The sequence below is a fragment of the Orycteropus afer genome, unplaced genomic scaffold (assembly GCF_000298275.1).
Source record: "Orycteropus afer afer isolate SDZICR_OR568_19922 unplaced genomic scaffold, OryAfe1.0 scaffold00011, whole genome shotgun sequence".
NCBI lineage: Eukaryota > Metazoa > Chordata > Mammalia > Tubulidentata > Orycteropodidae > Orycteropus > Orycteropus afer.
The window spans coordinates 21,828,612-21,839,306 of NW_006921598.1; positions in this window are offsets into that span (position 1 = coordinate 21,828,612).

The window sequence follows — 10,695 nt, forward strand, 5'->3', positions numbered from 1 at the left end:
GTCTTGGTGATTTTCTTTTGGGGTCTATCCTGTTTGGGGTTCATTGGACTTCCTGAATGGATATGTTCTCATCTTTCATGATACCAGGAAAATTCTCAACCAACAAATCTTTGACAATTTTCTCTGTGCTTTTATTTGTCTTTTCCTGTTCTGGAATTCTGATGACACATAGGTTATTCCTTTTGATGGTATCCCACATGAGCCTTATGCTTTCTTCATTTTGCTTTGATCTTTTTTTCTGATTTATCCCTTTCCAAAGAAGGGGTCAGGTATTTGCCTTCAGTCTTCCTAATTCTGTCTTCCATTGATTCAATTCTACTCCTTTGCCTATTCAAAGTCTTATCTATTTCTGAAAATTTAGTATTAATCTTCTGGATTTCTGTGTGTAGATTTTGTATCATTTCCAATTTTTCATTTATTCTGACATTTTGTTCTTGCACTGTCTTTTGAAATTGTTCCAGGGTTTTCTCTGTATTTTCCTTGATCTGCCTCTCAATTTGTTGAAGGTAACTAACTATAATTCTTTTGAATTCCTTATCAGGGAGTTCCAATGCTGCATCTTCCTTAGGGATGTATTTTGGGTCTATAACCTGGTCCCTTATTTCTCCTGCTTTATCTTGCTTCTTTGTGTGGATTGTGATGCTCTGTTGTCTCTGAGGCATTGTGATGTTTTTGTGTTTATATTTAATTGGTGATTGTACGTTGGAGTGACTTGCCCATGATTTTTGTTTTGTTTTTTGTTTTTGTTTGTATGTTATCTATGCAAGCAACGTACTATGCTCCTCTATTCAGTAGTTGATAGCACTTATATACTCACTACCTCTCTCCTTTGCTGTTGTCAGCCTCTCATATGTTCCTGCTGATCTTGGCAAACAGAGCCTATTCTTAGGTCCCTGGAATCCAAATGACAATGCTATCACTTTGAAATCCAAAATGGTTGCCATTTGTAAAGATTCAAAATGGCTGCACCCTTGGTCACTATAAATATCTAAAATGGCTGCCTCATGTAAACAATCAAAATGGCTGTGACCTCTGGACAGCAGATAGTAAACAGCTCAAGTTGCCTCCCTCCTTGCTGTTTCCCTTCCTAGTCATAGACCACCAGTGCAGTTGTCCATGTAGCCCATGGTGACCAGGGTTGATCTTTAGGTCAATTCTCAGGTCCCAACACCACTTGGAAATATTCAGGCTGTTGGTTCCATCAGAGTAGCTGACAGTCCGCAGCTCTGACCGTCTCTGTACTCACTGTTTTCATTCAGGTTTTTCCACTAGTTGGTGCCTAGTCTACTTCTGCATAGTTCCTTTCAAAGGTCAGGGCTCCAGGATTATCTTCTGTATCTCTGTCAATTGGCTTTTCTTTTCTTTGTTGAAGAGGGTCTGTGTTGCTTGTCTGCCTATTCCTCCATCTTATTGGAAGTCTCTGAAGCCTCAAGTTTTTATTAAAGGATTCTATGGGCAAAATATTGAATGATATAGGAAGCATCAAAAGAAGATAGAAGGAATATACAGAGTCAGTACTGTACAAAAAAGTATTGGTAGATGTTCAACTATTTCAGGAGGTGGCATATGATCAAGAACCCATGGTATTGAAGGAAGAAGTTGAAGCTGCACTGAAGGAATTGACAAAGAAGAAGGCTCCAAAAATTGCTGGAACACCCACTTAGATGTTTCAACAAATGGATGCCACACTGAAGGCACTTACTCATCTGTACCAAGAAACATAGAAGACAGCTACCTGGCCAACTGACTGGAAAAGCTCAATATTTGCACCCATTCTAAAAAATGGTGATCCAACAGAATGTGGAAATTCTGTTTATTATCATTAATATCACACGCAAGTAACATCTTTCTGAAGATAATTAAAAAATGGGTGCAGTAGAACGGGGATGTTCCAGAAATGCAAGCCGTGTTCAGAAGATGATGTGCAATGAGGAATATCATTACTGATGTCAGATGGATCCTGGCTGAAGGGAAAGAATAACAGAAGAATGTTTACTTGTGTTTTATTGACTATGAGAAAGCATTTGACTGTGTGGATCATAACAAATTATGGACAACATTAAGAAGAAGGGGAATTCCAGAGCATCTGATTGTGCTCATGAGAGACCTATACATAGATCAGGAACCTGTCATTTGAGCAGAACAAAGGGCTATTGCATAAGGTTTAAAAACAGGAAGGGTGTGCGTCAGGGTTGTATCCTTTTACCATACTTATTGAAGCTGTATGCTGAGTAAACAATCCAAGAAGGTAGACTATATGAAGAAGAATGTGGCATTAGGATTGGAGGAAGACTCATTAACAACCTGCCATATGCAGATGACACAACCTTGCTTGCTGAAAGTGAAGATGACTTGAAGCATTTACTGATGAATACTAACAACTACAGTCTGCAGTATGTATTACACCTCAACATAAAGAAAACAGAAATCCTCACAACTGGACCAATAAGTAGCATCACCATAAATGGAGCAAAGATTGAAGTTGTCAAAGATTTCATTTACTTGGATCCACAATCAACACCCATGGAAGCATCAGTCAAGAAATCATATTGCACTGGGCAAATCTCCTCCAAAAGACCTCTTTAAAGTGTTTAAGAGCAAAGATGTCACTTTGAAGACTAAGGTGTGCTTGACCCAAGCCATGGTATTTTCAATCACCTTATATGCATGTGAAAGCTACACATTGAATAAGGAAGACTGAAGAAGAGTTGAAACTTTTGAGTTGTGGTGTTGGCGAAGAATACTGAAAGTACCATGGACTGCAAGAACTAACAAATATGTCCTGGAGGAAGTGCATCCAGAATGCTCCTTGGTAGCAAGAATAGCCAAACCTCATCTCACCTACTTTGGTCATGTTTTAGAAAGGACCATTCCCTGGAGAAGGACGTCATGCCTGGTAAGAAGATGGAAGGAATAGAGTCACTATACCAAAAAGAATTGGTCAACATTCATTCAACCATTTCAGAAGGTAGCATATAATCAAGAACTGATGCATTTGAAGAAGTCCAAGCTACAATGAAAGCTTTGTCAAAAAAACAATGCTCCAGGAATTGACAGAACACCAATGGCAATGTTTCAACAAATGGATGCAATGCAAGAAGCACTCACTCATCTATGCCAAGACATCTGGAAGAGTGGTACATGGCCAAAGATTGGAAGAGATCCATATTTATGTCCATTCCAAAGAAAGGTGATCCAAGAGAATGCAGACGTCATAAAACAGTAACATTAATATCACACACAAGTAAAATTTTGCCAAAGATAATTAAAAAATGATTGCAGTAGTACATCAACAAGGAACTACCAGAAAATCAAGCCATATTCAGAAGAAGGCATGGAATGAGGAATATCATTGCTGATGTCAGATGGATCTTGGCTGAAAAAAAAGATTACCAGAAAGATGTTTACTCATGTTTTATAGTCTAGGGTAGCCACTCGCCTGTGTGGATCATAACATTGTGAAGAATGGGAATTCCAGAACATTTACTTGTGCTCATGAGGAATCTGTACATAGATTAAGAGGCAGTCATCCAAACAGAACAATGGGATACTGCATGGCTTGAAAAATAGGAAGGGTGTATGTCAAGGTTGTATCCTTTCACCACATTTCTATCTGCAAAAGCTAAAACATTTTGAATAAAATCTTTAAGCATCATAGTCAATAGAAACTTTTAGAAATATTAGTCACCCTGTATTTATTTATTTTTTATTTAGAATAAATAAGGACAAGGCTAAAGGAAACCAACATAGAATCTGTAATTTTGAGCATATTTAATTAAATTTTTGTTGATAGTTTACCTATTTCACTAGTAGGATTTTCCTTCAGCAATTTCTGTCTGCAACAGATAGAAGAGCAACTAGGAAGGTGTGTCATAATGGAAAGTGTCCTGGACCAGTAATTTGAAGGCCTCAGCTCTATTTTTATCTCTGACCCTAAGTTATGTGGGTATGAACAAGTCACTATTCTCTTTTTGCTCAGCTCCTTATCTGATAAATGAAGATAATACATTCCCTGTCTACCTCATATAGTTTTTGTGTGGCTTAAATGAGATAATGTTAAAGTATGTATGCAAGCCCCAAGGAGGGGCTGCTATGAGTCGGGTCCCACTCGAGGGCACATAACTACAACAACAATACTTTATTTGTAAATCTTTTGTATTATTCTGGACCCAAATCTGACTAGTAACACAAGAAATATTGTTGAATCCAATTCATCCTTGGCAACTATCCAAAATTTCTGAGTTTGTTGATCAAATAAGTTAGCTATACCAGAGAGATCGCATGACTTTTAGACTTGAATGAGTTTGTCAGTATGCTCTTCTCATCGGGGCACGAAGGCATACTATCTCTTTTACATTCTACTTCAGCTTTACAACCAGGGAGTCTTTTATGAGCATTTAGGTCTTAAGGACACTGCCAAACTCCTGTTATTTAATTCTGTATGTGCTCTGGCCAGGACAACACTTTCTAATTTACAAAGACATTTTTTTCTAAAAAGAACACCTGTGTGCCCCGAGTAGGAAATTGACTGATGTCACTATTTCAAAGAACAAGGAAAAGATGTGGAAGGAAGTCATGTGATTAGAAAAACACTCCCGGCTTTCATCTTAAAAAAAAAAAAAAAAAAAAATGACGGGGTAGTAAGAATAAGGGTGGTATTTAAGTGGGAATAAGGAGCTCTGGTAGCATAGTGGCTAAGACACTTGCCTGCTAACCAGACGGCTGGCGGTTCAAACCCACCAGCCACTCCCCGGAAGGAAGGTTGGGCAATCCTACTTCCGTAGTGATACTGCCTCGGAAACCCAAGGAGGGGTCGCTATGAGTCCGGGCCGACTCGACGGCACATAACAACAACAACAACGTGGGAATGGTAACCACAAGTAAAATGATTCCTGCCCTTAAAGGGCATATTCACCAAGGTACTAAGATTTAAAAAAAAAAAAAAAAAAAAAAACTCAGGCTGGTCACTATTAGGATTCCATGACAAACTAAAGATATTTATTTTCTTCCTTTTAATTTCCTTGAATATAGCAATGTATGAAGCCTCTTGTTGGAATTTTATCTATTAAACTTTCTGACTACAGTCAATATACCCTACAGTTATCTACAAGGTTCAATGATGGTTAAATAGCTTGGCTGTTTTTCCAAGAAGCTAACAAAGCAGGTTTCAAATGATTAAGGATACAGTTTTTTTCAGTTTACCTCTGTCATTGAATTCACTTATTAATTTCATAGTAAAACTAAAACTTTCACTGCTATTGAGTCAGATCTGACTCATAGCGACCCTCCTTGGGTTTCTAAGGCTGTATCACTATAGATCGCTCAATCTTCCTTCTGAAGAGTGGCTGGTGGGTTTGAATCACCAGCTTCTGGTTAGCAGTCAAATGCTTTAAGAACTAGGCCAACAGAGCTCCCTCATAGTAAAAACATGAAAATTTTTTCCTAGTGTTTATTCCATTAACTAAAATGTCACTACTGCTAAAACAGACTTTCTTTCTAGTGATTTAATCTTGGTTATGAATAGTAAAATATAGTTTGTCCTTGAAAAGTGCACTCCAGTCTCTTTATCGCTCCATCCTTGAATGGATCCCTACTTTCATCTCCTCCCATTCTATGTTGTGCATTTGTTTTACTTAAACTGTCAATTATTTCATTTCCTTCTTCTGATCTGTTAGAAGTACATGTTCTCATGCCACCCTCTATGCTTCAATGATATTCCCTCTTTAGGCTAATGCAACATACATCTCTTACAGATCCCTCCTTAAAAATGTGACTTGCAGAAGTCTTTTCTGGAAAGTTGAAAACAAAAACAAAAACTGCTTTTCAAACATAACTGTATAAGTCAAGGGACATCAGGTTAGAAAGAAAAGATTTCCAGTTTCAACATACAACCAAGAACACAGAACCATTGTTTTCTGAGAAATTGTCAGATTTTATCTTAGAAACACTGTCTGCTGTATAATATTCTAGTTTTTCCTTTTATATGTGGCAGCAAGAAAACTGGAAGTAAATATTTGTAGTCCACCTTGTTGAAAATATACATCATAAAATTTTTTTGGCCTCATACTCTATGTACATTACATTCCCACACTTGATTTTCTTTGTTCCTTCAATCCTACTTTCACCTATCCAACAATTTTTCTGTATTGTATGTATTACTGTTGTTGTTGTTGTGAGGGGACGCCAAGTTGGTTACAACACATAGCTGTTGTTGTTGTTGTTGTTATGTGCCGTCGAGTCGACCCCCGACTCATAGCGACCCCTCCTTGGGTTTCGGAGGCAGTATCACTACGGAAGTAGGATTGCCCAACCTTCCTTCCGAGGAGTGGCTGGTGGGTTTGAACCGCCAGCCTTCTGGTTAGCAGTCAAGTGCTTTAGCCACTATGCTACCAGAGCTCCATAGCAAACCTGTGTAAAACAAAATGAAACACTGCTCAGTCCTGAGCCATTTTCACAATTGTTACTATGCTTAAGCTCATTGTTGCAGCCACTGTGTCTATCCACCCTATTGAGGGTCTTCCTCTTTTTTGCTGATCCTCTAATTTACCAAGCATGATATCATCCTCCAGGGATTGGTCCCTCCTGATAACATGACCAAAGTATGAGAGATGACGTATCTTCATCCTCATTTCTAAGGAGCAATGTGGCTGTACTTTTTTCAAGTCAGATTTGTTCATTCTTCCAGAAAGGGTACTAATACATAAATATTGTTCTACTATATTTATTCTAGAACAATATTTGCATGTTAGTTCCCTTCCTGGAAGAATGAACAAATCTGACTTATTCAAGGAGCTCTGGTAGTGTAGTGCCTAAGGCATTTGACTGCTAACTGGAAGACTGGAGGTTCAAACACACCAGCCACTCCTTGGAAGGAAGGTTGGGCAATCTACTTCCGAAGTGATACCACCTTGGAAACCCAAGGAAGGGTCACTATGAGTCGGGTCTGACGTGATGGCACATAACAACAGCAACAACAAATATTTGTTCTGGAAACTATAATGGAAGTTTTGGTGCTTATATAGTGAATTTCAATGGATTCAAAACTTAAGAGTTTTCTGGAAAACACACCAAGCTTCTTGTCAGTCTCAAATTCCTCTGTTTACTTCTTGAACATGAAGAAATTAAAAAGTATTTTCCCATGTTATATCCCTATCATCTTTGTATTTTGGGTTGGTTAAGTATTGATAAAGATGGACTTGCTTTGCCATCTTTGCTATTTGTTTTGTGTACATAGTTTGCATTTTTGTTCCTCATTTCCTCCATTATTCCTCTTTTGTGTTTTTTGGTCGTGTACTGTCTGTTTCTCTTTTCATTTCCTTTTGTGTGTTCTTCTTAGCTATTTTCTCAGTGGCTATCACAAGAATTACAATTAATACACTAAATGAGTAATAACATTTAAATTGACACCAGCTTATATTCAATAGCATATAAAACTCTGCTCCTATATAGTTCTGTTCTCCATATGTTGTTATTGTCACAAATTACAATGCTGTTAGTGACTCGATGGCAAATAACAACAACAACAAGTGATAGGATAATATCCACACACCTACAAGGCAGACCAATTAGCACTACTATTATCCAAATTTATGCATTAATCACCAAAGTAAAAGATGAAGAAATTTAAGATTTTTACCAACTTTTGCACTCTGAAATTGACTAAACCTGCAATCAAGATGTATTGATAATTGTTGGTGATGGAATGCAGAAGTTGGAAACAACAATCATTGATAGCTGGAAAATTAGGCCTTGGTGATGAAAATGATGCCAGAGATCACATGATAGAATTTTACAAGACCAGAGACATATTCACTGCAAATACATTTTTTCAACAACATAGTGGCAGCTAAACATGTGAACCTTGCCAGGTGGAATACACAGGAATCAGATCGACTACAGCTGTGCAAAGAGGTGAAGAAGAAGCTCAATATTGTCAGTCAAATGAAGGCCAGGAGCCGACTGTGAACAGGCCATCAATGATAAGTTATCATCATATATTACAAGTATCATCACATACAAGCTCAAGCTCAAGCTGAAGAAAAATAAAGTAAGTCCACAAGAGACAAAATACGACCCTGAATATACCCCATCTGAATTTAGAAACCATCTGAAGAATAACTTGATGCATTGAACGCTAACAACTGAATACCAGATGAGTTGTGGGATAACATCAAGAGCATCACACATAAAGATAGCAAACAGTCATTAAAAAGACAGGAAAGGAAATAAAAGACCAAAATGGATGTCAGAAGAGACTCTGAAACTTGCTCTTGAATGAAGACTAGCTAAAGTGAATGGAAGAAATGCTGAAATAAAATAACTGAGCAGAAGATTTCAAAGAGTGGGTCGAGAAGACAAAGTCTATTATAATGAAATGTGCAAAGACTGGAGTTAGAAAACTAAAGGGGAAGAACATGCTCGGCACTTCTCAGACTGAAAGAAATGAAGGAAAAATTCAAGCCTCAAGTTGCGATATTGAAAGATTCTATGGGTAAAATATTGAATGAAGAAGGAAGCATCAAAAGAAGATGGAAGGAATACACAGAGTCACTGTACCAAAAAGAACTGGTCAATCTTCATCCATTTCAGTAGGTGGCATATGATCAAGAACCAATGATATTGTTGAAGCTTCACAGGTGGAATTGGCAAAACAAGGCTCCAGGAATGGACAGAATATCCATTGAGGTGTTTCAACAAATGGATGCCCTGCTGGAGGCACTCACTCAGTTATGCCAAGAGATTTAGAAGACAGCTACCTGGCCAACTGACTGGAAGAGATCCATATTTGTACCTATTTCAGAGAAAGGTGGTCCCACAGAATGTGGAAATTATCAAATAATATCACTATTATCTCATGCAAGTAAAATCTTCCTGAAGATAATTCAAAAATGGTTGCAGCAGTACATTGACAGAGAACTTCCAGAGGTGCCAGTTGGATTCATAAGAGGACGTGGAACAAGGGATATCATTGCAGATGTCAGATGGATCTTGGCTCAAAGCAAAGAATACCAGAAAGAGTACTTGTGTTTTATTGACTATGCAAAAGCATTTGATTATGTGGATCATAACAAATTGTGGGTAACACTGAGAAGAATGGGAATTCCAGAACACTTAACTGTACTCATGAGGAACCTGTACATAGACCAGGAGGCTGTTGTTCACACAGAATAAGGGGACACTGCATGGTTTGGAGTCAAGAAGAGAGTTCATCAGGGTCATGTCCTTTCACTGTAATTATTCAATCTATATGCTGAGCAAATAATCAAAGAAGCTGGACTATATGAAGAAGAATGGGGTATCAAGATTGGAGGAAGAACCATTAACAACCTGAGATATGCTGAAAGCACAACTTTGCTTGCTGAAAATGAGGATGATTTGAAGCACTTACTGATGAAGATTTAAGAATACTGTCTGCAGTATGGATTATATCTCAATAAAAAGAAAACAAAAATCCTCACAACTGGACCTATAAGCAGCATCAATAAATGAAGAAAAGATTGAGTTGTCAAAGACTTCACATTACTGGGTTCTACAATCAATGCCAATGGAAGTAGCACTCAGGACATCGGATAACATATAGGACTGAGCAAGTCTGCTGCAAGGGACCTCTTCCAAGTGCTGAGGAGCAAGGATATCTCCTTGAACACTAAGGTGCATCTGACACAAGCCATGATATTTTCAATCACTTCATATGCATGTGAGAACTGAACAATAAGAAAGATCAAAGAAGAATTGATGCTTTTGAGTTGTGGTGCTGATGAAGAATGCTGAAAGTACCATGGACTGCTAAAAGAACTAACAAATCTATCCTGGAGGAAGTGCAGCCAGAATGGTCCTTGGAAGCAAGAATGGCCAGACTTCGTGTCACCTACTTTGGTCATGTTGTCAGAAAGGACCATTCCCCGGAGAAGGATGTCATGCTTGGTAAGGTGGAGGGTCAACGAAAGAGGGGAAGACCCTCAATGAAATGGATTGACATAATGGCTGCGGTGATGGGCTCAAATATAGCAGGGATGGTGGAGCTGGTGTGGGACCAGGCAGTGTTTCATTCTGCTATGCATAGGGTCACTATGAGTTGAAGATGACTCGAAAGTATCTAACAACAACAACAGCAATTGGCAAAATACTGAACAATGCAGGGAGCATCAAAAGAAAATGGAAGGAGAACCAAGGGACTAAGATACAGACCCAAAACACATCCCTGAGGAAGACACAGCATTGGAATTCCCTGATTTGGAATTCAAAAGAATTATATTTAGGTACCTTCAATGAATTAAAAGACAGATCAAGGAAAACACTGACAAAATTAAGGAAAACACAGAGAAAACCCTACAACAATTTCAAAAGACAATACAAGAACTAAATGAAAAATTAGAAATGATACAAAATCCACACACAGAAATCCAGAAGATTAATACTAAATTTTCAGAAATAGATAACTCATTAAACAGGTAAAGGAGTAGATTTGAATCAATGGGAGACACAATTAGTGAGATTGATGGCAAATACTTCAATACATCTTTGGAAAGGGAGCAATCAGAAAAAAAGATTAAAACAAAATGAAGAAAGCCTAAGGTTCATGTGGGATGCCATCAAAAGGAATAACCCATGTGTAATTGGAATTCAGGAGCTCTGGTAGCATAGTGCCTAAAGCACTTGACTGCTAACCAGAAGGCTGGAGGTTCAAATCCACCA